The sequence below is a fragment of the Mustela nivalis genome (assembly GCF_964662115.1).
Source record: "Mustela nivalis genome assembly, chromosome: 4".
Classification (NCBI taxonomy): domain Eukaryota; kingdom Metazoa; phylum Chordata; class Mammalia; order Carnivora; family Mustelidae; genus Mustela; species Mustela nivalis.
Window position 1 is genome coordinate 103,696,770 of NC_139023.1, and position 27,765 is coordinate 103,724,534.

At 35.6% G+C, this 27,765-nt stretch overlaps 1 protein-coding gene across 12 annotated transcripts in view; it reads right to left on the reverse strand.

Annotated features, from left to right (window-relative positions):
• LOC309863817 (uncharacterized protein) overlaps nt 1-21,320 on the reverse strand; it is a 120,738-nt gene extending 99,418 nt beyond the window's left edge. For 8 of the 12 annotated variants that reach the window (XR_014311268.1, XR_014311269.1, XR_014311271.1 and 5 more), the window contains exons 1-3: nt 21,235-21,320; nt 20,602-20,639; nt 2,097-2,477 (exon numbers count right to left, since the gene is read on the reverse strand). The gene's annotated coding sequence lies outside the window, so the exon portion shown is untranslated. Of the gene's footprint in view, nt 1-2,096; nt 2,478-20,601; nt 20,640-21,234 lie in introns of those variants that run through there. The other 4 variants (XR_014311270.1, XR_014311275.1, XR_014311276.1 and 1 more) reach the window with 2 other exon arrangements.
• Between the last annotated feature and the right edge of the window lie 6,445 nt (nt 21,321-27,765).

Sequence of the window (27,765 nt, forward strand, 5' to 3'; positions counted from 1 at the left end):
TTTCTAGATATGTCTCCTGAGGCAAGGGAATCAAAAGTAAAAAGAAACTATTGGAGCTACATCAAAATAAAAAGCTTCTGCACAGCAAATGAAACAATCAACAAAACTAAACAGCAACCTACAGAATGGGAAAAGATATTTCCAAATGATATATCCAAAAAGAGGTTAATATCCAAAATATATAAAGGACTTATACAACTCAAACCAAAAAAATTAACAGAGCATTTTAAAAGTGGGCAGAGGATCTGAATAAACAATTCTCTGAAGAAGATACACAGATGGCTAATAGACACATGAAAAGATGCTCAACATCACTAATCATCAGGGGAATGCAAATCAAACCATAATGGGATATCATCTAATACCTGTCAAAATGCCTAATCAAAAGACAAGAAATAAGAAGTATTGGCAAGAATGTGGAGTAAATGGAACCCTCATGCCTTGTTTGTGGGAATGTAAATTGGCTCAACCACTATGGGAACAGTATGGAGGTGTCTCAAAATATTAAAAATAGAAATACCACATGATCTAGTAATTCCACCACTGGGAATCTACCCAAAGAAAACAAAAACACTAATTCAAAAAGATATATGCACCCCCATGTTTACTGCAGCATTATTTATAATAACCAAGGTATGGAAGCATTCCAAGTGTCCACTCATAGATAAATTCATAGAGAGAAAGTGGCATGTATATATAATGGAATATTACTCAGCCATAAAAAAGAATGTATCTTGCCATTTGCAACAACATATATGATCTTGAGGTATTATGCTAAGTGAAATAAGTCAGATAAAGAAAGACAAATGCCATATGATTTCATTATATGTGGCATCCAAAAAATCAAAACAAATAAAAAAGCAGAAACAGATCCATAAGCACAGAGAACAAACTGATGGTTGCCAGAGGTTCAGGGGGTGGAAGGATGAGCAAAATGATTGAAGGAGAGTAGAAGGTACAGACTTCTGGTTACACAATGAAGAAGTTATGGGGGAAAAGGTATAGCACAGGGAGTATAGTTGGTGATATGATAATAGCATTGTATGGTGACAAATGGAAGCTACACTCATGGTGAACATAGCATAATGTATAGTCATCAAATCACTACACTGTATAGCTGAAGCTAACATAACATTGTGTGTCAACTATACTTCAATTGTAAGGAAGGAAGGAAAGAAAGAAGGAAGGAAGGAAGGAAGAGAAGGAGTGAGGAAGAGAGAAAAGAAAGAAAGAAAGGCAACAAAGACAGACAAATAAAGTGTTTTACTAAATAGTTAGAAAATAAACTGAGGTCTTCAGGGTGCCTGGGTGGCTCAGTTGGTAAAGCATCTGACTCGATTTCGAGATTGAAGAGATGGTGCTTAGTAAAAATGAAAAATAAAATGGGAGGAGAAGTTAAAGCAGAGTTTGGGAAGGATAGGGCTTATCTTTTCTTTTTCTTTTTTTCTCTCCTTAGCACTCTAAAATAGTTTGGGCTGGGCAGGACTGTAAATGTGGGTGGTTTCAAGGGAGAGAAAGAGGAAAGAACAGTTAGCAAATGGCATTTTCCTACTACTTTTCTCCTCATTCTTAGCTTTGCTTCATTCATAAAAAACACACACACACACACACAAAACAAAACAAGACAAGACAAACTATAGATCTTACACAAGATACAAGATGCTTTGAAGTTTTACCCAAAGCAAAAAAAAATTTTTTTAGAGGGAAATTAATACAAAAGATTAGCAAGGTAAATGTTACGATGAACTACAAAATTAAATCCAAAGTGTGCAATGTCTGACATTACAGTTCTGGGTTCTCCTGTGACATTTGAAAATATTAAAAATTTTTAACAGTGTGTATGATAACATTTGCCAACTTATAATCTAACTTAAACACTTTTTAGTAGCCAAAATACCCGAGAAAGCAACTCTGTACCTTAATGATATCATCAGTGGTAGTTTAGAAACACTAGAATCTCAAATGCATTCATAGTATTAAAAAACTTTGGAATTTACATGTTATTTCTGCACTGAGACTGTACTGAAGCTGTTTACTTAGCATTACCTAATTTAGACTATTTAGCATTACCCTTTTATATAGAATATAGAGCTTACTTGTTGTTCAGCCTGAGAAAAATTCCTAAGGAAACAAAGTACCATGAATGCACCTGAGCAAAATTTGTCCTTCATTTAAATATAGGCTAAAAATAATGCCTAGGAGCAGATGAATCATTCAGGTCAATGTCAAGTACAACTAAAGAAGGTCACATGGGATTCTGTGTGATTTAGGGTGACAGTAGTTCACATGTGCAAAAGCATTCCTTTGTCCCCTAGGAGGGCCTGTAGGATGGCAGCAAGAATTCTGGAAGGTGGGGGACCTCCCAACTTTCTTCAGAGGGCATCATTGAGGGTCTACTTGGTGGATCAGCCAGACATGAGTGCTCACAGGTTGTTTTCAGGTTGCAAATTCCCCCTGAATTTTCTTCTTCCTTCCCCCTAAAAAATATATTTGTCCCACCTTTGAAATTTATTCAGTCTTGGTTTCTCTACCTACTGTAAGTAATGATAATAACAATAATAATATAGCTAATATTCATTGAGTGTCAACCAAATGCCAGGCATTTTTTGTCTCACTTAGAATTTATAAACCTATTAAATTCTCACAGCAATCCCATGAAGTAAGTACCATTATTATCCCTATCTCATAGATAAGGACACTGAGGCACAAAGAAGTTAAATATGTTGCTGGAAGTCACACAGTTAGGAAATAACATAACTGAGATTTGAACTCAGATAATCTGGCCCCAGAGATCATGCTCCTAACCATTAAGCTACTGCTTTCTTAACAATGGCCTCTTGGGAAGATGGCAGAGTAGGAGGACCCTGAGCTCACCTCATCCCACATTTTCAGATATCATCCACATCCAAGCCAACAAACCAGAGAGTGATCTGAAGACTGGAAGAACAAATTCCATAACTAAATACAGAGATGAGTGTTTCTGTAAAAGTATCAGTTAAGGAACACAAAAAGGATATAAAATATAATAGTATATACCTAAAACATGAAAAAGAGAGGAAAAAGAATGGGTTCAAACTTGAACTACTGTGAACTTAATGTAGACTGTTTTGTGCAGAAGAGGTTAAATACAAATCTAATGATAATCATATTTTATCATACAATAAACATACAAGGAATAAATAAGAAGAAATATATATCACTATATAATATTACTAAATTAAATATATCACTAAATAAATCACTAAATATATCACTAAATAAAATTAGCAAATATATCACTAAATAAAATTATATCACTAAGTAAAATTAGCAAAACAAGAAAGAGAGGAACAAGAAAGGATCAGAGGAAATCTTAAAAAACAACCACAAAACAAATAATAAAGGAGCAATAAATACATATCTATCAATTACTTTGACTGTAAATGGAGTAAATGCTCCAATCAAGACATAGGGTGACAGAATGTATAAAAAAAGATCCATCTATATGCTGCTTCCACAAGATTCATTTCAGACCTAAACACACCTACAAAGTAAAACTGAGGAGATGGAGGAACATCTATCATGCAAATGGATGTCAAAAGAAAGCTGGGATGGCAATACTTTCTTCAGACAAAATAGACTTTAAAACACAGACCATAACAAGAGACAAAGAAGGACTCTGTATAATCATAAAAGGAACAGATCAATAAGAAGATAAAATACTTGTAAATATTTATGCACACAATACAGGAGCACCCAAATACATAAAAAGGTTAATAGCAAACATAAAGAAACTATCTGATAATAATACAATTACAGTAGGGGACTTTATTATTTTTTTTAAAGATTTTATTTATTTATTTGACAGACAGAGACCACAAGCAGGCAGAGAGGCAGGCAGAGAGAGGAAGGGAAGCAGGCTCCCTGGCCAACAGAGATCCCAATGCGGGGCTTGATCCCAGGACTCTGGGATCATGACCTGAGCCGAAGGCAGAGGTTTTAACCCACCGAGCCACCCAGGCATCCCACAGTAGGGGACTTTAAAACCTCACTTACAGCAATGGACAGATCATCTAAACAGAAAATCAACAAGGAAACAATAGCTTTGAATGATACACTGGAACAAATGGATTTAACAGACATATTCAGAAAATTCCACCTTAAAACAGCAGACTACACATTCCTTTCAAGTGTAAATGGAACATTCTCTAGGACAGATCACATATTAGGCCACAAAATGAGCCTCAACAAATTCAAGAAGATCAAAGTCATACCATGTAACTTTTCTGACCATAAGGCTATGAAACTAGAAGTCAACCACAAGAAAAAAAATGGGAAGACCATAAATACATGGAGGTTAAATAACATGCTACTAAACAATAAATGGGTCAACTAGGAAATAAAAGAAGAAATTAAAAAGCACATAGAATTGCACTACTGGGTATTTACCCCAAAGATACAGATGTAGTGAAAATAAGGGCCACCTGTACCACTATGTTCATAGCAGCAATGGCCACAATTGCCAAACTGTGGAAAGAGCCAAGATGCCCTTCAACAGATGAATGGATAAAGAAGATATGGTACATATATACAATGGAATATTACACAGCCATCAGAAAGGATGAATACCCAACTTTTGTACCAACACGGATGGGTCTAGAGATTATGCTGAGTGAAATAAGTCAAGTAGAGAAAGTCAATTATCATCTGGTTTCACTTGTGAAGCATAAGGAATAACATAGAGGACATTAGGAGAAGGAAAGGAAAAGTAAATTGGGGGAAATTGGAGGGGGAGATGAAACATGAGAGACTGTGGACTCTGAGAAAAAAACTGAGGGTTTTGGGGGGAAGGGGATGGGGGATCGGTGAACCTGGTGTGGGTATTAAGGAGGGCATATATTGCATGGAACACTGGGTGTGGTGTATAAACAATGAATCTTGGAACACTGAAAAAAAATAAAATTAAATTAAGATATTAAAAATTTTTTTAAAGATTTTATTTATTTATTTGACAGAGAGAGATCACAAGTAGGCAGAGAGGCAGGCAGAGAGAGAGAGAGAGAGAGGAAGAAGCAGGCTCCCTGCTGAGCAGAGAGCCCGATGCAGGACTCGATCCCAGGACCCTGAGATCATGACCTGAGCCGAAGGCAGCGGCTTAACCCACTGAGCCACCCAGGCGCCCCAAGATATTAAAAAACCTTTGGAACACAGCAAAACCAGTTTTAAGAGGACTAGAAAAAGAACAAACAAAACCTAAAGCCAGCAGAAGGAAGGAAACAGCAAAAATTAGAGCAGAAATCAATGATATAGAAACCACAAAAACAATAGATCAATGAAACCAGGGACTGGTTCTTTGAAAAAAAACGAGTAAAATTGATAAAATTCTAAACAGATTATCAAGAAAAAAAGAGAAAGGATGCAAATTCATAAGAGTACAAGTGAGAGGAGAAATAACAACCAACACCATGGAGATCCAAACAAGCATAAGAGAATATTCTGAAAAACTACATGCCAAGAAATTGGACAACCTAGAAGAAATAGATAAATTCCTAGAGCCATATGAACTACCAAAACTGAAACAGAAAGAAATAGAAAATTTGAACAGACCAATAAACCAGCAAAGAAACTGAGTCAGGAATCAAAAACCTTCCACCAACAGAAGTCCAGAACCAGAAAGCTTTACAGGTGAATTCTGCCAAGCACTCAAAGAAGCATAAATACCTATTCTTCTCAAACTACTCCAAAAAATAAAAAAGGAAAGAAATCCCAAATTCATTCTATGAGGTCAACATTACCCTGATATCAAAACCAGATAAAGACACTAATAAAAGGGAACTACTAGCCAATATCCCTGATGAACATAGATGCAAAAATTCTTAACAAAATACTAGGAAACCAAATTTAACAATACATTTTTTAAAAATCACTCACTATGATCAAATGGGATTTATTTCTGGGATGCAAGGGTGGTTCATGGCACCAAACTCTAGTAATCAAAAGAGTATGGTACTAACACAAAAACAGACATACAGGTCAATAGAACAAAATAGAAAATCTAGAAACAAACCCACAATTATATGGTCAATTAATCTTCAACAAAGGAAGCAAGAATATACAATGGGAAAAAGACAGTCTCTTCAATAAATGGTGTTGAGAAAACTGGACAGCAACATGCAAAACAGAGAATCTGGACTCCAGGAACCAAACTGAGAGTTACAGAAGAGAGGGAAGATTGGGGATAGGATAACTGAGTAATGGGCATGTGTGTTGATGAGTACTGGGTGTTATACAGAATAATGAATCGCTAAACACTTTATCAAAAACTAACGATGACTAATTTAACATAATAAAAATAATAATAAAAAAGAATGAAACTGGACCACTTTCTTACACTATACACAAAAATAAATTCAAAATGGATTTAAAGACATAAATGTGAGACCTGAACCACAAAAATCCTAGAAGAATACAGAGGCAGTAACTTCTCTGATATCAACCATAGCACTTCTTTCTAGATCTGGGTCCTGAGGCAAGGGAAACAAAAGTAAAAAGAAACTATTGGAGCTACATCAAAACAAAAGGCTTCTGCACAGTAAAGGAAGCGATCAACAAAACTAAATGGCAATGTACAGAATGGGAGAAGATATTTGCAAATGATGTATCCATTAAGGGTTAGTATTCAAAATATACAAAGAACTTAGTCACCTTAATACCCCGAAAACAAATAATCTAATTAAAAAATGGGAAAAAGACATTTCTTCAAAGAAGACATATAGAAGGCCAATAGACACATGAAAAGATGCTCAACATCACTCATCATTAGGGGAATGCAAATCAAAACTACAATGAGATGTCACATCACATCTGTCAAAAAGGCTAAAATCAACAACACAAGATGTTGGTGAGGATGCAGAGAAAAAGGAACCCTCTTACACTGTTGGTGGGAATGCAAACTGATGTACCCACTCTAGAAAAAGGTATGGAAAATTCCTTAAAAAGTTAAACTAGAACTACCCTAGGATCCAGCAATTGCCCTATTGAGTATTTACTCAAAGGACATAAAAACACTAATTTGAAAGGATACATGCACCCTTATGTTTATAGCAACATTATCGACAGTAGCCAAATTATGCAAGCAGCCCAAGTGTCCATCCACTGATGAATGGGTAAATTGACAAATGTGGTATAAATATATACACAATTTACTCAGCCATAAAAAAGTAAGAAGAAAGAATTCTTGCCACTTGCAATGTCATCGATGGAGCTAGAAAGTATATTGCTAAGCGAAATAAGTCAGTCAGAGAAAGATAAATACCATATGATTTCCCTCATATGTGGAACTTAAGAAACAAAACAAAAAAGTAAAAGAAAGAAAATAAGAGAGAGAGAAATCAAGAAACACTCTTATTATAGAGAACAAACTGATGGCTACCAGAGGGAGGTCAGAGATGGATGGGTTAAACAGGTGGTAAGCACAGGATGATATATAGAAGTGTTGAATCACTATATTGTACACCCGACAATATAACACTGTAATCAAGTAACACTAATATAACACTGTATGTTAACTAACTGGAATCAAAATTAAAACTTAAAAATTGTAGGAAAAAAGAAAATAATGGCCTCTTCCCCGAATTCTTGTCTATTCAGGTGTCTGAAGCCGTATTTCTCCTTGACAATGGTCATTCCTAGAATATGAAGGGATACCCTATATGCAGTTCCTATGCTGGCTGTCAGAGGCCAGAGTTCTTCTATGACTATAATATTAGCTCAAAACTTTAATGCTATGGCCCACTTAATTTGGGGCATTAGCTATGCTGCACTTTTTTAAGACCAGAATCAGCATATTAACTTTCTTTCTTAGAGATAAATAAAATAAAATAGAAAGGTTTCTGGGTGTCCAGAAAAACAAACAAACAAACAAACACATTGTTCATGAAAGTCTAAACTGGAAATGCCATATTTTGTCAAACATTTCAAGAGACTAAAGAATCAAATCATGTGTAGAGTTAACCTAAAGAAAGCATTTTGTACATCAGTAATATGTGTAAATATCCTTTATGTCTACAATAGGAATAGATGGAGTTGAGAAAGAAGTAATGAACTTACTAGGGGGATATCCCACATTCATTCATTGACTCACTTAATCAACAAAATATTTATTGAGTACTTCAATAGCCAGTGTTAGGTGTTATGGATTGTTACTGGGAAGGTGGGGGGAAAGTGTAAGGGAACCACACTGGAAAGAAAAAGGCTGAGAAACCTAGCCTAGACTCTCAAACCTCCACAAGTCCCAGTCTTTTACACAGGAAGTACATGCTTGACGCTACTGATGAATTGTTTTCTTCACAGTATTTATGTGACGATAAAAACTGCTTCTGAAATAACTGGATCTCTATTGTGAATGATCCTGTATGTTTTCTTGGACAACTCAGAAACTAGCTTTCTGAAACTCTGTTTATGTTTTGCTTAAAGTATTTTCAGTACTCCAAAGTATCCAAAAATGTTTATTCCAGTAATATCTTAAAATGAGAACAGACAATAATGTTTGCTGAATACCTCTGCAGCAAAACTATATAATGCAAACACCAAAAGGTCATATTAATTACAAATCACAAATCAAAAGAATTATAAATCAAAAACTCAGATTCATATAGTTAAAACAATCATCATAAACAAAGAATTAGAAAGTATACTGAGTACAAAATCCTGCTCTATATTAAAATATGATGAAATTCATACTATGAAAAATTCAAGAACTGAAGCTAAAAGACTGGAAAAAGCAAAGAAAGTTTACAAGAAAGAGTTTTAATAGGTTTGGAAATCTTATGCCTTGGAAAATATTACATGAGCTGAAAATGTTGAACCTGAAGAACCAAAGGTTGAAAAATAAAGTATTAAGTTTTAAAATATGCAGAATGTTTATAATAAATTCTGGCAACAACTATTTTATAATTCTCTAAATGACAGATTCAGCAAATACATCAATATGACAGCAGAATGTCATTCTTATCATCACTGTAGAATATATGGAGTATTTGGTATATGCCAGCACTGCAATAAATGCTTTACATATTTTATCTCATTTAAACTAAAGCACCCCTAAGTTTTAATAATCCCCCTTTGAGATATTAAAAAACTGAGATTCATAAATATTGTATAACTTGCCCAAGGTCACCCAGTTGGCAAGGGCGAAGCTAGAATAGAATATTTCATTCCAAAGCCAATGCTAAGAACCACTACTAAGATTATTCTAAGAGTGAACAAATTGAAATATTTAACTCCAGCTCCCTGGTTCTGCCTCTCCCCAACCATGGTAACTTAATTAATCACTTAAAGGAGGATTTATTTTCTTCATCTATAAGATGATCTATTGAAGGACTAACATCTAAGATTTCTTCCCACCCTACAGTTTGGAGGCTCTGCAACTTAGATAAGCCAGCCAACCTAGACTTTGAGAATGTGTAAGAGACTATGCAGTATTATAAGAAATTCGAAATTATTGATTGTTGTCTCTGTCTTCAGAAGTTTACGTTGTGCTTAGAGTGATGGCAAGTATGTGAAAAGCTGCACAAAAGTTACATAACTGTTTGAGATGGCAAATGGCACCATGGAGAAAATAACTTCTACAGGAATTCAGAGTAGAGAAGGGTGTGGTTCAACAAAGAAGACATTAAGACAAAGATAGGATATGAGCAAGATAATTAAAAATGACACTTTGGGTCTACAAACGCAGGAGCAAATTTTATTACACATATGTTATGTGTCAAGCTCTCTATGAGGTGTTTCATTACATTACTTTACTGGGACTTCAAAATGGCAATCACACTGTACAGGTCAGGATTCGAAGATCCAGAGGGGTGAGGGAGCAGAGGACCTGTACCCCTGGGGATAAAAATATATGTTTATAAAAAATTAAAAACTTAAAAAAAAAAGAATACGTGACAAGCTAGGGTGGAAACAAATTCAAATCCAGTGTCTTTGCACCATTTGACAAATTCATAGACACAACTTCAGGAGCAAAACAGTGGGACTAAACAATGCCAAAGCTGTTCAGTGGCCTGCAAGGGAGCCACTTTGGTGGGGAGGGGAGGGTGGAAGCTGAGACACAGAGGGAGGCCAACGTCAAACAGAGCCTCTCAGTAGGGGAGCCCATACGTGAACAACAAATGCAGTTGAGACAAATTAACAAATGGGGGGGGGGTACCCTAAACCAGAAAGATAGTTGTTGCTGTGATTGCAAAGTGGCAAACAACCAGCTGACTCCAGCCTTCTGAGGGGTTTTACTTAATTTACAACAAAGTTTTTAAAGTTGTATATAGTTGCCAAAATTTACAAAATAGAAATAAAGACACCAAAATTCCTGTCTTCTTGTTTCAAAAATCAGACCACTTAATAATATTGGTCGTTCCCTTCCTGCCATTCCCAGAAGATAAAAGGCATTTTCCTTCTAAAATGGGTATGGGAGCACCTAGTAGCTCAGGCAGTTGAGCTTCTGCCTACTGCTCAAGTCACAATCTCAGGTCCTGAGATGGAACCAGATCAGGCTCCCTGCTCAGCGGGGCTTCTGCTTCTCCCTGTCCCTCAGATCCTCACCCCCCATTCTTGTGCTCACGTGTGCCTGCTCTTTCTCTCTTTCTCAAATAAATAAAATCTTTTTTAAGAATAAATAAAAGTGGAGCATAAACTCAATCTAGACAATTTCCCCATTCTAACAGAGTGGCTCTCTAATCTCTCCTGCTGATACTTGAGGGTAGTTGAGCTTGTAACCTATGTTTTGAATCTCTTAGGTGAGCTTTAAAACAGTTTTAAAACTGGCATTTTGAAATCATTAAGTTGGATAGGCATAGGCAGAATTGTTTGCATTTGCTTATTAATATGACCAGATGACAACATGATAAAATTATGAATGACTTTACTGTTTTCATTTTTTCAATTAGAAAAAAAAATTTTTCTTTCTTTAAAAATACTCTGAATAGTCATCAGCAGAGAGAGAGGAAGGTGAAAGGGATGAGAGTAAGGTTTAAACTGTATGTTACTTTTTTTTTAGGTTAGGAATAGGTGAGAGAATTTTGTATCTTAATTTGTTGATTTAGTACAAAGAAACACATTACTTTATATTGCTAATTTTCCTTTGGATTATTGGATAGATGGATAGGTAAATAGGTAGATAGATAGGATAGAATTCTGAAATGTAATTCTAACCTACCTTAATATTGTGTCTTAATGGACAAGTGTTCAGTTGGAATTAATGATGTCATTTAATCTATAATTAAATGTTAAAAGTGCTTAGGAACATTTTCATTGGATTTTTTTGCAATTTAAAAATTAAAGTATTTTACAATTGTAGCAAGCTAACAGATTTATTCTTTCTGTAACTCAAATACAAAATAACTTTACTTTTCTTTCTCTCTTTTTTTTAAGATTTTATTTATTTATTTGAGAGAAAGAAAAAAAGAGAGAGCATGAGCCAGGGAGAGGGGCAAAGGGAGAGGAAGAAACAGATTCTTCACTGAGCATGGAGCCCAGTACTGCCCTATCCCAGGACCTGGAGATCATGACCTGAGCTGAAGGCAGGTGCTTAACTGATTGAGCCACCCAGGTGCCCCTTCTTACTCTTTTAAAACATATTTTTCTTACCTATTAGGTGGTTACAAAAGAACTTTTCTAAAATATACCTAATATCTTAAAAAGAAAAGACAATGAATACCAGTATACTCACAATTAAATATCAAAAAGATAACATTACCATCATCAAAGTCCCTTTCTGTCCCTTCTCAATTCATTTTCCTCCACTTTACCACTTCAAATGTATGTTTTCCATTCCCCTGCATTTCCTCATGGCTGTATCACATATGTTTGTGTCCTTGATCTCTGTATCTATATATCTATCTATTTATGTATCATCTATCTACCTACCTACTTGCCTACCTACTTTTATGAAACTACAGTATACGTAATTTTCTGCAATTTGTGTTTTTACCCCTCATTATGTTTGCAAGCTTCATCTATGTTATTGAATATAACTGTAATATATTAGTGGATCTTTATATCTCTTCATACAAATATACCACAACATATTCTTCTCTTCTACTGTGACAGATATTTGAATTGTGTACTTTTTTGCTTTGTCTACCTGTTTTTTAAATTTACCAGTGCATTTATAAACTTGTACAAAGGTCTCCTTAGAATACACACATAAAAGATAAGGTGATTTCCTCCATTATAGTACATATATGTGTATACATATAAAATATACATATATATACACAAATACATATATATATATAAATATATATATACCTTCAATTTTATTACAAAACACTACACTACTTTCCAAACTATATCAATTGACCTACTATCAATGTATGAATATAGTTCTTGTATTTACCAACGCTTGGAATAAGAAGGCTTTAGTTGCTGCCAGTATGGTGAGTATGAAATAGTATCTCATTGTGGTTTTAATTTATATTTCATGATTATTAATGAAGTTGAATATCTTAAAATACGTTAATTAGTTCAGTTTTCCTCTTTTCTGAACTGCATCTTAAATCTTTTTTTTTTCATTTTCCTAATGAGATTTTTGTCTTAAATTTTTTGTCTTTGTTAAAAGGTTCTTCATATATTTTACAATAGTAATACTTTGTCAGTATATTAATGCAAACATATCTTCCAATTCATTGCTTGTTTTGTCACCTTCTTTACAGTATATTTTTCTGAAGGGAAGTTTTTAGTTATATTGTAGTCAAACATACCAGCCTTTCCTTTATGACGCATACATTTTGTGTCTTGTTATTCATCTCCTATATCAAGTTAATAAAAATACTTTTCTATTGTGTTTTCCATATTTTTGCCTTTTACTTTAAAATACATGTTTATTGCCTGTGGTTCTGTGGGTGGGGACTTGAAGCAGGGCTCTGGGATAATGGCTTGTCTGTGGTCCACAGAGTGTTTTGGGGGTCACTAATTCAGCTGGCTGGTGGCTAGGCTGGTTAAAAGGTCCAAGGTGGCCTCAGTCAAGCAATGGGTCCTTGGTGCTAACTGTTAATGATGGTGCTTCAGTTCAGGCACCCTCCTTTCTCCACACTCATTCTTCAGAACCTCTCTCTCCAAGTGGCATCTCCCATTATCTTTCACTTTTAAATTGTTTATCTATACTGAAATATTTTCACTAGTAGTATAAATTAGAGGAGTTCTTTTATATTTTTTATCAAAGTATAATTAAATACAGTTTTATATTAGTTTCATATGTATAATATAGTGATTCAACAATTCTACACTTTGTTCAGTGCTCACCATAATAAGTGTATTCTTGGTTGGCTTCCCCAAACTACACCCATCCCTCCACCCACCTCAAAAATTTAGAGATTTAATATTGTATTGTTGAAATAAAACCTAATGAATTTTTAAAATGATAAATTTACACCTTTACAAATTGTCCACGCATTAATGAAAAGGCAATTTTGGTAAGTTAAATACCATGAGAAAATGATCAACCAAACCCAGAATGTGAGATTTTATTTTTTTTTTAATTTTTTCAATTTATTTATTTTCAGAAAAACAGTATTCATTATTTTTTCACCACACCCAGTGCTCCATGCAATCCATGCCCTCTATAATACCAACCACTTGGTACCCCAACCTCCCACACCCCCGCCACTTCAAACCCCTCATTGTTTTTCAGAGTCCATAGCCTCTCATGATTCACCTCCCCTTCCAATTTACCCAAACTCCCTTCTCCTCTCTAACACCCCTTGTCCTCCATGATATTTGTTATGCTCCACAAATAAGTGAAACCATATGATAATTGACTCTCTCTGCTTGACTTATTTCACTCAGCATAATCTCTTCCAGTCCCGTCCATGTTGCTACAAAAGTTGGGTATTCATCCTTTCTGATGGAGGCATAATACTCCTAGTGTATATGGACCACATCTTCCTTATCCATTTGTCCGTTGAAGGGCATCTTGGTTCTTTCCACAGTTTGGCGACCATGGCCATTGCTGCTATAAACATTGGGGTACAGATGGCCCTTCTTTTCACTACATCTATGTATTTGTCTCAGTCCAAAGTAAGTCCATGCCTCTTCCTACAGGATGAATTCCTGCTTCTTACAAGTATTTACATAATAACAAAAATTCATGTACTTAACTTTCTAAATGGCATGATTTCACCAAAGATAATGGCCACTCTGGAGAACTTTTGATATAATTCACATTTTTAAAGAGATATCTCAGAACAAAAGGGAAACTCTCCTTCCAATGGAAGCAGGACATTTTAAAATGAGCATTTTGAAATCACCTTAGAATGAAAACAAAGTATAATCATGAATAAATGTATGCCCTAATGGATGAAACAATTAGATGCTCCTACATCAGTCCTCCAACCCTAAGAAATGAGTGTCTTAATAAATATACTTGTAGATACTGTAAACATAAAGGACTCTCCTGGGGGTTAAGTGGGTGAGAAATTTTCCTGACTTGGCTAAGAAAACAGGAAATAGGGAAAAAAGTAGAACAATTAATCGATGAGGTGCTCAGAAGAAACTCTAAAGGAAAAGTCTCTCCAAAGAAGATTAAAGAGTTCTTCTTAGTATTTGTAGAGATAAGTACTTATATATTAAAGATTCCTAAAAAATTCCAGCAAATAAAGACACTGGACTATTGCTTGTAATGCTTAAAGAAGAGTATTCTGATAGAATCTTAACTCAAATATTTTAAGAATCCAAGTTCCCATATCTTATGTATTTTACAAAAAAGACTAGTTTATTCTTTTGTTTAATAAAAATAGTTATGTCTTCCCTGACTTATCAGCACAGAGTATAATATGAGCTTACATTTTTAGTCTACTAGGATATGTTCTTCCTAAGTTTATGTAGAATTAATAATCAAATAAGCTACCAGTAAATCTACTTATGCATAAGTCTTTGAAAAATGGAAGTTGGCATTAAACCAAACTGAGTCACTGAAACTCTGAAATTTTTGTTTCAACAGTAATTATGTCTTATAATATATGAGTTCATAATATTTTTTCAGAGATATTTATTTATTTATTTATTTATTTATTTATTTCAGACAGAGAGAGAGCACAAGCCAGGAGAAAGGTAGAGAGAGAAGCAGGCTTCTGGTGAGCAGGGAGCCTAACGTGGGGCTCGATTCTAGGACCCAGTGCAGGGCTCCATCCAGGATCCTGGGATCATGACCTGAGCCAAAAGGCAGATGCTTAACTGACTGAGCCACCCAGGTTCCCCAAGAGTTCAAAGATTAGTTTGCAAGATCTTTAGGACTACCATAAAACTGAGTTAAACAATCAGTATTAATCGAATACCTAGATCATTTCTAAGCATTCAGAATACTAAAGATTGATTACTAAGCATAGCATTAAGTTTGCATACTTTAGCTTCTTATGTTTATAGTCTACAGAGAAGTTATTTTTCACTCTTTTTCAAGAAGTTGTAAAAAGGTATTTTTGTGTATGTAGAAAGTTATTCAATCTGTGTTCATATGCTCTGCTTATCGAAGATGCTAGTGTATGACAGCTAAATATTATCAAGCTCCTGAGTTTTCTCTGTGAAACAGAAATTGCTTCGGCCAAATGTTAAAATTAATATACTTTAATGAGACTCTACCATAAATAGTCTTGTCAGAGAGGCACAATTTTATGTGCAAAATAATAAGATATGGTTTTCTTTAGAAAGAGAGAATAGTTTTGTCTTAAAATAGAATGACAAGGACAAAACCTGATAGATAAAGAAAGTAATAAAAGGCATACTGAAAGGAAGTTCCATTTTCTCAGGTTATAATAAGCACAGATAATGAGCCTGACAAGCAATGAATGTGTTAAAATCCTAGCAAAGATTGTTCAATTTTGATGGGCTTGTGTCCTCAATTTACTGTTTATTGCTTTCACCTAAAATATGAAGGGTTATTTTTTTTTTCTGCTAATCTGCTTGGATAGCAAAGATTGTGTTTTTTGTTAAAATAATTTTCTGTGCTTTCCTTTAGTTTTATTACATCCTTGTTTAAGAAAAGAAAAAAAAACTTCCTACTTATGAGTTACAGTTCTTAAAAATTACCTTGTCTTCCCTGTTTATTTTTCAGTGTTTACTGTTACTCTCAATTGAGTAGCCAATTATTTCTCAACACTCACATTCCTAAATATTCAAATCCCTTGACAACCTTTCATTTTTTTTTTCCTTCCTAAGATTTAATCCTAAATGTTAAATGAAATAAAATACTTTCAGGATATCTTTTGTTCCTAAAACTATCTTTGGGATTTCCCAGAGGATCCCTGGAAAAGTACAAAGATTCATTCTTTCACTGTAGAAAAGAAGGTGACAGAAATAATTAAGATTGTTCAAAATATTACTTCTGGGGAGTTCCATGGCAAGAATTGTCAAATTAGAAAAGATGCTCGGCTTTCTCTAGATTAAATTGTGTGAGTAAATGCCTCAATATTTCAGAAACTATATGCTAAAGGGGAATTAACTAGAGACTGGTCGGTATCCTTGCTGGCCTTCATATATTTCTATTTATTAGAGTCTTATTGGCACTCTGCGTGATGTAGGCAACAGAAGTATAATAATTTATCACCAAAATTATTTTTATAATTAATTATCATGGTTTCATAATTACAGCTATTATTTAAAATGTTAGCTTGGTCACAATCTTCCTTCTTTCATTTGAATCTAGCACTTTCTAGGACAGCGCTTTTTAATACAGGATGTACATCAAACTTATCCACAGAGTTCTATTAAAATAGAGGAGCATTTTTGTTATTTTGTTTTGGTTTTTATTTTTTATTATATTATGTTATGTTAGTCACCATACAGTACATCATTAGTTTTTGATGTAGCGTTCCATGATTCACTGTTTTTGTGTTACCCAGTGCTTCATGCGGTACATGCCCTCCTTAATACCCATCCCTGGGCTAACCCATCCCTCCACCCTCTTCCCCTCTGAAACCCTTAGTTTGTTTCCCAGAGTCCATAGTCTCTCCTGGTTCATCTCCCCCTCCAATTTCCCCTCCTTCATTTTTCCCTTCCTTCTCCTAACATCCTCCATATTATTCCTTATGTTCCACATAAAAGTGAAATCATATAACTGCTTGACTTATTTCACTTAGCATAATCCCCTCCAGTTCCATCCATGTAAATGCAAATAGTGTGTATTCATCCTTTCTGATGGCTGAGTAATATTCCATTGATATACAGACCACATCTTCTTTATCCATTCATTTGTTGAAGGGCATCTTAGCTCTTTCCACAGTTCAGCTATTGTGGACATTGCTGCTATGAACACTGAGGTACATGTGCCCCTTCTTTTCACTACACCTCTCTCTTTGGGATAAATGCTCATAGGGCAATTGATGGGTCGTAGGATCATTCTATTTTTAACTTTTTTTTTTAAGATTTTATTTATTTATTTGACAGAGAGAGATCACAAGTAGGCAGAGAGGCAGGCAGAGAGAGAGAGAGGAGGAAGCAGGCTCCCTGCTGAGCAGAGAGCCCGATGCGGGACTCGATCCCAGGACCCTGAGATCATGACCTGAGCCGAAGGCAGCGGCTTAACCCACTGAGCCACCCAGGCGCCCTATTTTTAACTTTTTGAGGAACGTCCATATTGTTTTCCAAAGTGTTTGTACCAACGCACATTCTCACCAACACTGTAAGAGGGTTCCCCTTTCTCCACATCCTCTCCAACATCCATTGTTTCCTGCCATGTCAATTTTTGCCATTCTAACTTGGGTAAGGTGATATCTCAATGTGGTTTGGATTTGAATTTCCCTGATGGCTAATGATGTTTAGCATTTTTTCGCGTCTGTTAACCATTCGTATGTCTACTTTGGAGAAGTGTCTGTTCATGTCTTCAACACTTGCAAATCAGTGTGATAGAACACATTAATAAGAGAAGAGACAATAACCATATGATCCTCTCAACTGATGCAGAAAAAGCATTTGACAAAATATAGCATCTTTCCTGATTAAAACTCTTCAGAGTGTAGGGATAGAGGGAACATTCCTCAATTTCATTAAAAACATCTATGAAAAGCCCACAGCGAATATTATTCTTAAAGGGCAGAAGCTGAGAACCTTTCCCTTAAGATCAGGAACATGACAATGATGCCTACTCTTGCCGCTATTGTTCAACAAGTACTAGAAGTCCTAGCATCAGCAATCAGGCACCAAAAGGAAATAAGAGGTGTTCAAGTTGGCAAAGAAGAAGTCAAATTCTCTCTCTTCACAGATGACATGATACTTTACATGTAAAAACCAAAAGACTCCACCCCCAAATTACTAGAACTCATACAGCAATTCCGTAATGTGGCAGGATACAAAATCAACGCACAGAAATCGATTGCTTTCCTGTACAATAGCAATGTAACTGAAGGAAGAGAAATTAGGGAATTGATTCCATTTACAATAGCACCAAAAACCATAAGGTACCTTGGAATAAACCTAACCAAAGAGGTAAAGGATCTATACTCTAGAAAGTACTGAACAATTATAAAAGAAAATGAACAAGACATTTAAAAAAATGGAAAACATTCCATGCTCATGAATCTGTAGAGGGTTTGTTTGTTTGTTTGTTTGTTTGTTTTAATTTTTAATTTTTTATAAACATATATTTTTATCCCCAGGGGTACAGGTCTGTGAATCACCAGGTTTACACACTTCACAGCACTCACCAAAGCACATACCCTCCCCAATGTCCATAATCCCACCCCCTTCTCCCAAACCCCCTCCCCCCAGCAACCCTCAGTTTGTTTTGTGAGATTAAGAGTCACTTATGGTTTGTCTCCCTCCCAATCCCATCTTGTTGCATTTATTCTTCTCCTACCCACTTAAGCCCCCATGTTGCATCACCACTTCCTCATATCAGGGAGATCATATGATAGTTGTCTTTCTCTGCTTGACTTATTTCGCTAAGCATGATACACTCTAGTTCCATCCATGTTGTCTCAAATGGCAAGATTTCATTTCTTTTGATGGCTGCATAGTATTCCATTGTGTATATATACCACATCTTCTTGATCCATTCATCTGTTGATGGACATCTAGGTTCTTTCCATAGTTTGGCTATTGTGGACATTGCTGCTATAAACATTCGGGTGCACGTGCCCCTTTGGATCACTACGTTTGTATCTTTAGGGTAAATACCCAGTAGTGCAATTGCTGGGTGATAGGGCAGTTCTATTTTCAACATTTTGAGGAACCTCCATGCTGTTTTCCAGAGTGGCTGCACCAGCTTGCATTCCCACCAACAGTGTAGGAGGGTTCCCCTTTCTCCACATCCTCGCCAGCATCTGTCATTTCCTGACTTGTTGATTTTAGCCATTCTGACTGGTGTGAAGTGATATCTCATTGTGGTTTTGATTTGTATTTCCCTGATGCCGAGTGATATGAAGCACTTTTTCATGTGTCTGTTGGCCATTTGGATGTCTTCTTTGCAGAAATGTCTGTTCATGTCCTCTGCCCATTTCTTGATTGGATTATTTGTTCTTTGGGTGTTGAGTTTGCTAAGTTCTTTATAGATTCTGGATGTTTGTTTGTTTTTAAAGACCTACTATAGACTTACCAAGTTTGTTATCTGCTTAGCATAGTCTTGGTATGATATATATATATATTGTCTTTAGAAAATTGTGTGTTACATTTCTAGATATTTTCCTCTGTGAGAAAAATTCATAGATTTTTAAAAATAAGATGTAAACATTATCTGCTAAAACACTCTTCATGCTTAATCATTATACTTATAGCCATTTTGTCTAAAACTTCTAGATTTTCTTCATTATGTTTGTTTTGCATGCCACAGAAACAACCAAATTTCCCTGCATTACCTTATTGTTGTATAGCTGTATTACTATATGCATTACTGTATCAATTACATTACTGTAATGAATTCTTATCAGATATTTCACTTTAAAAAATTATCAGTAATAACAACAGCCATAGTAGGTCTTTGTCATCTCCAGATACTCTTTGTTTGGCTCTGATACTTCCCTAAAGCCTCAACTACAAGTCAGGGTTTTGTGTTTAACAAAAGACTGTGTCACAGTCTGAAAACAAGGACCCTATCAGGTATTGGCAATAACTAGCACAGCAGTGAAACATAAATATCTGACTCTTAGACACATATCCCTCAACCAAACACAAACATCCTCAAAGACTGTAAGATTAACGTTATTGGAGATCTCAAACTGAGACTTCTCAGGAATACAAAGCAGCTTGTCTTTAGATGTAGATAGCTTTCACCCAAGATCACAGAACAATACCACAAATTGTCACCTTTTAATCTGCATTCTTCTCTATAGTAACTACTTTCTTTCTTTTACTGGCTTATGGCTATTTTTAACCATGTGGCTTCTAAGTCCCTTATTGTTAATATTTAAGATTGTTGTCTGTACCATTAGTCACTGTCATGTCTTGGCATGAGTCCAATAGCTGGCTATAATTTTGCCACAAACTGGCTATAAATCATTCAATTGATATAGGTGAAGCAGATTAAAAGTTACAAACTTTCAGTTATAAAACAAGTAAGTCACTGGGATGAAAAGTACAGCATAGGGAATATAGTTAGTCATATTGTATTGAAGTTGTATGGTGACAGATGATGACTACACTTACTGTGGTGAGCACTGATTGTCAAGTCACTATGTTGACACCTGGAACAATTATAACATTGTATGTAAACATTATTTAATAATAATTTTTAAGTACTTAATCAAATTGGTGATGGGATTTGTATACATTACCCTTTGAAAATTATCCAGCTTTCTTTGGTTCTAGTTCCTTGTAATAAATAAGTTAGTTTCCTGGGTATCCAAACTCATTCATGAGACTATTTACATGGATAACACCAAAACCGTCCAAGCTTCCTAAAATCTAAAACCTCCTATCATTTCATGCATAGTAAAGGAGGTTCTTGCTTGTACTGAAATAGTATTCAGGGACTTTTTGTGAAAGCAAGTCCTTGCAATGGAACTTTCATGGAAATAGAACTTGGAGGGGAATAGGAAATAAGTGATATATATTGGGGTCACTTTCATGGATCTTACAAGGAAAATATATTACTTTTCTTTTGCTTTAGATCCACCTTAATGATACTACAAATCACAACATGGCACAAATCTGTTCTTAATAAGCGGTGCCAAAATGTTATAGCATTATTTGAAAATTCCATTTTTCCAAAGATGGATCATTCCGTGTCCCCTGATGATTGGTATTGGATCTGTGGTATAAAAGCCTACTGGCTATTACCTCCAAACTGGACAGGAACTTGTTGTCTTGGCAAACTAATTAATGCCTGCTTTCAGAATCGTTTCTGACATCACCCAGAGTCTGTTTTGGCACGCTGAATTGTCTTCAAGGAAAAAGAAATCAGTAAGCAGTTTAGCTCAAGAAGGAGAAAGCCAGGCTCTGATTCAAGAACTGAAATGGTAATTACATTCTGGGGATTCTGAGAGATTAGTAGGTGATTTAGATAATGCCACTAGGGCCAGGAAATTCCTAAACCAAGAAGTGATGAAACTGGACACTGCTGGTTCTAAATAGAGTTGCACTAGATATACTATTGGCCCCTTGAGGGGTAATGTGTGCTCTTTTAGTGGAAGAACTTTGTACTTCCATGCCTGCAGACCTCTCTGATTTTTATGATTACTAAAAATTCCTGGGAAATAAACAAAGAACAATAGCACTCTGTGTCTGAAAGTGTGAGGGGGAAAAAGGACTTCTCATCTGTAGTGGACAACACTGAGTATACCTAATACTTCACTTTATGAATTCTGAACTAGAAATATCCACTCCCAAGTGCTTAGCAACTAATATAAAACACAGTGATGAGGGACTTTGTATGTAAAAAGATTATATATTCTGTTATTATTAACTGTCAAACTGGTTATTACATTCATTTCTCCAGAATATTATAAACACTGAAAAGAATTTTCAGCCCAAAATACGTACAGTTTCAAACCTGAGCACAACTTAAAAATTGAATTCTAAAGCTGAACTTGAGCTTAAGGCTTGATCGCATGAAGAATAGGGAACTTTGGTCAACTGTCCACAAAGGAAACTAAGAAAAATTTATGAAAGATTACCCCCTATATTTTAAAATTGGTTGTTCTGAGTGATAAAACAAGATCTTTGAAATAAATCTGGGTCAGGAGCTCACATTTCATTTTCTTTTCTGTCAATATTAAAGGGCTGAATTATGGCATGGGACTTCATACCATGTGTTTGACAGCACAAAATCAATACAGTGTGCTGCTGTGAATAAACTCAGTAGCAATAAAACCTCAAACCACCTGGATGATTTACTAGCTGAACTGGAAATCTTTAACAGTTTTGGTCTGACCAAAAGGTAGTAACTGAGGTAGTAACTGTAAAAAAGTAAATTGTGTCAGTGAGTTAAGAAAAACCACTATAATTACATAATACATAGTTTCTATAGAGGAAAAAAAATCACAAGACATATTCTAGAATGCCTTCTCCAATTTATCGAATCACAAAAATCACCTGATACGTTCATTTTAAAAAGGAGATTCCTTTGGAAAATCTGCTTCTGACAGACCAGTTGAGCTGGACTCAGGATTCTCTAATTTTTGCAAATGTCCCAGGTAACTTTGTCATCAGGGAAGTTTGAAAAACTCTTCTAGAGTATATGTTGTATTTTCCTGTAGGTCTCTCCAATTGTGAATCTTAATTCCTCTGGTCTAATGTTGCTCATATTACCCTAGTCCACTAGGCTAAACATCTAAGACCTCCACTTCAGTTTATGCCTGCAGCTCTTAACATACTCAAAGATTAAAATAACCTCCAAACCAATAATCCTCTCTCTAGGCTCTTATGCCGATGCCAGACTAATCTTCTAAAACTACTTTCGTAATTATGTTAATCCCTTGATAAAGAAAATATTTTGAGAGCACAGCCAGTAAGAGTACAGGCTCTGAAGCAGACTTCCTGCATTGGAATCTTAACTTCACCAGTGACTCACTAGTTCTATAAATTTGGCAAGATATTTAACTTCTCAGAGTTCTATCTTACTTGTAAAATATGTAATAGTATATACTCCTTAAAACTGTACTTATTAATCAAATCATTAATCATTTAATCAAAATGAGATAATCTATGAGTATTGTCCCACGTTCTGGGACAGACTAAGTAGTTAATCAACATTAACTATTATTATTCTATAGTGAGAGGATAGCTTAAAATATTACTCTTTCTATCTTATTTCCTTATATGTAATTCTTCAGGCACAGGCATCTACTTTGCCTAAGTGAGATTAGAACCAGGAAACAGTTTTGAAAATTAAAAGAAACTGCTAGTGTTCAATTTTTGTTCTTGTTAATTTAACTTAAAGTAAGCTCTTGAACCCATATCAAGAACAAAACAAAACAATGTTTTTGATTTGTGGAAGGCAAGATTATTGAGAAATAAAAACTCTTATGAATCAGAAAGAAAGGCCCAGAAAGAAGCAAAGCGTAGAGTTTGTGCCATTAAAATAGATTCAAAAAAGACAAGAGGGTGTCCCTGACTATTCTCTTCAAGTAAGACTAAATAAGAATCAACAGGACTCAGAAAAATTCAACTGCACGGTAATATGTAGGATATCTATGGACTTTGGACTGAAATGCTGAAGATAAGCCCTGAGACTCCAGGGAGAGGAGAGGAATTGCATCTAGATGCTGCCAGGCAAGGTCTGGCACCAACAGTAGGGAGCCAAGGCAAGCCTACTGCCCATCCCTGTGATAAGAAGCCCTGTGAGGTGTGATGTTTATAGCTGCCTGGAGAGGACATTCCTTTGAGAGCAGTCTGCAATTCTTCCCCAGAGCTATCAGCAGAAATGACACTCTCTGACTGTCAGGAATTTACTGAGTCCCACCCAAAACCTCCAATGTGGATTAACCTTTTTCAACAGTCTAACATTCATAAGCATCCCAAAATAGAGAGTGACTCCTTAGAGAAGTGGTAGAATGGAAGGGAAGTCCTCAGCAATCATACCTGGGCTGATAATACTAAAACTTATTACCCAATTACACTGTATTATTATAATGACTTGTTATTGTCTTTTATGCCATGTTTAAGCCCAGGGCCTCCATAATCTTGACTCCAGAATCCAATAATTTCATATTACTTCCCTCTTGCTCATAACATAAGTTATCCAGCCAAATGAGATTAGTCACCCAATGTCTATAAACCATGATGATATCAATTGAGGTTTCCAACCATGTTTAGGCTATTTCTTGTGTTTCTCCTTTGTCTATTCCAAACCTACCCGTTTTTCAATGTCCACATTACATCCAACCTTCTCCATAAAATTTCTATAACCAACCCCAAGCAAATCACCAATTTCTAAGCCATTTGTCAGCTTACAAATGCTATATAGGTGAGCCCTTGAGTATATATTTTCTTGTGTCTCTCTCTTTGTATTTTGTGCATTTTTCTCATCTTTTCAAGTAGATTAGATGTTTGTGGTGGTTAAAGGCTGTCCTATTTGTCTTATGTATGTTAATACAATGTCATTCCAAATGCTGAGTCATATAGTAGATACCAAATAAATACCTATCGATTAATGAAGATGATCTGAACACTGTAGGTTTATAAACCACACACACATACACACTATATATATATATATATATATATATATATATATATATACACACACATACATGTGTGTGTGTGTATTTACATTCACACTTTAAATGCAATCTATTTAACTATGTACTAGTTACATTTCAAAAATGACATATAAGGGGCACGTGGATGGCTTAGTGGGTTAAAGCCTCTGCCTTCGGCTCGGGTCATGGTCTCAGGGTCCTGGGATCGAGCCCCGCATCGGGCTCTCTGCTCAGCAAGGAGCCTGCTCCCCCCCCCCTCTGCTTACCTTTCCCCCTACTTGTGATCTTTGTCAAATAAATAAATAAAATCTTTTTTTAAAATGACCTATAAAATCAAACCAACATCACTTTGGTGAAAATAAGGAAGTACAAATGAAAATTTTTCTGAAAGAATTTCTGTAAATTCTTTATAAACTTGTGTTTTGCATCAAAATGTGTTACATATGCTTTTTCACTTTTCTTTCTGCAGGCACAAAAGAAATCAATAGAAGTGTGTGAAAAATCAGTTAAAAATATTTTCTGACTGGGACGCCTGGGTGGCTCAGTTGGTTAAGCAGCTGCCTTCGGCTCACGTCATGATCCCAGCATCCTGGGATTGAGTCCCACATCCGGCTCCTTGCTCTGCAGGGAGCCGGCTTCTCCCTCTGACTCTGCCTTCCACTCTGTCTGCCTATGCTCGTTCTCGTTCACTCTCTCTCTGACAAATAAATAAATAAAATCTTAAAAAAAAAAAATTTTTTCTGACCTATAAAGTTCCCTATCAGCTTTTCTTGTTATACTGACCCAGCTTTTATATACTATTCTTGGTACTACAAAATCTTTAACATACGGAATTTTTCATAAAATATTAATAACTTAAAAATTAGTAAAATAAGGATCAGCAATATATGTTGACAGTGTTTCTTCTGGGGCTGATACCTGATTCGAATTATGTGCTAGACCTACCTGGTGGGGGTAAGTCAATGACCAGGGAAACAAAGACAACAATCCAGTTTCTTCAGAGGTTCTCTTTTTATTTTATTACCTCTGAGCAAGGATAAACTATTTATTCCAGACAACCCTCTGTTAATTCCCTCTCATTTCCCTTCTTCATGTCTTCTACAGTAAATATGAAGAGAAACCTAAGTGTGAGGGGTATAATTATACTTGGTCTGCAGTGCAGCATTTGACTCCAGCCTGTCCATTCCCAGCCCTCCCCTGGTCTTTAAGTACACCTAGTTCTGACAGAAAGAACTGTTGTCCCTGGTTGGGAGTATGGGATCATTCAGTAAGATAATCTTTTTAATTTTTTAAGATTTTATTTATTTATTTGGGAGAGAGAAGGTCACAAGCTGGGGCAGGAGCAGAGGGAGAGGAAAAAGCAAACTCCCACAGCACAGGGAACCCGACATGGGGCTTGATTCCAGAACCCTGATATTATGACATGAGCCTCCTGGGATCATGACCTGAGCCCCTGACAGGCACTTAACTGACTGAGCCACCCAGGTGCCCCAGGAAAGTATTCTTTTTAAATTGGCCCAAATCAATTTAACTACATATAGCTTTTACAAGGAAAGATAGGCAAACAATAATATCTTACAAAATACTAGGCTGTAAATGGTAAAGGACTTTCTTGTGTCTACTCTGTTAGTAGTGTACACACACACACACACACACACACACACACACACACACACACTGAGGCAGCCATGGAGATGTGCTATTTGGGTCAATCTTCAAGAAAGAACATGCCTCTCCGCTGCAACAAGTCCAGTTACTGACAGCTCCCAGCTCTTAGTGCCTTCAGTATCCACCTCAACTTCTGAGTGGAAGTCACACTCCGCCAACAGCTGGGGACTGAGCATGGTGCAGGCACTAAAGCCTCATTGTTTCTGACTAACTAACACCAGACTCCTCTATCCACCATCTTCGATGGGGAGCTCCTTGTCGTTTTGGCCACAGCTCTGTCACATTTGCATCACTGCCTAAAACTCTCCTGCCCAGACATACTCCACCTGCTTTTTCTTTGGCAGGTGTCAAAACTGTTTCTTCCTCCCTTTATCTCTCATAGGTATTTCGCTCATTAAGCCTCCTGGACTGCTAATTGTCTCACTGTCTTCTCCTCAGAGGATGCCAACTGACACACCATTTTTTATTTTATCTTGTAATATTTGAATTAAAATTTGATGTGTGTGTGATATCCCTGTATATACACAGACACACACATAAAATTACCTCATGCACAGCATGGAGAACAAGTACTTTTCAGTTTTTAGGACTGGTTGAATCATCTCAACTTTTCTGTAAGTTACTCTGAAATTTGTTACCCTCTTTTTGTTAAAAAAAGAAACCATCACTTCAGCAGAAACTAAATCACTGTGTTCAGATATAGATAAAGGAGCATAATAAGCAAATTCTTTGTATTACACAGAAGTCTGCCAAATGTTATTTCTTATAATCACTAGCTATTTGAAAAAGGTATTTGTAGGGTTTTTTGTGATAAATGTAATACAACAGAGTTTCACAAGTTGTTAGTAGAAAACCTCAACATTATTCCTTCACATCCATATTGGGAAAATTGCACTCTTTTGCTCTGAGCCATACCCACAGTTATTAAGAGAAAACTAAAATATATAGTATTAATACAGTACTGATCTCCATAAATAGCAATCATTAACAATGGCATAGGAGAAAACGTCCACTGAATGAAGACCTTGATTAAAAATAACTATTTTAAATATGGTTATTGAAGTAGGTATTTTAAATAGGATAATCAGGGTGGATGATCTGGAGTGAAACATCCACATGAGCATTGTCCTTCAAGCAATCATCTTGGGAAAGTATAATTTATTCCAATAAAGCTATTTTGATCAGGTAGTTTTGTACTTCACTTTGAGAGTTATGTTTACTTTTAGTTTGTAAACCATTCAAAAAAATGAGCTACATAACTATAGTCACATATTTTTAAAATCCTCTAATATCTACCTTATACATAGCACTTATTTCAAGTAGCTTCTACGTTTTTCCAAGAATGAAACACAACTCCAAAGAATAAAGATATGCCACATTCAGAGACATTTTTTAAAAATATATTTCCCAAAATAATTCTCAGAAATTTCAGAAGTTTCAAACAATGGCAGAATTTCTCGAATGAATTAATAGTTCCCCACTATCAAATCTGAAAGAACAA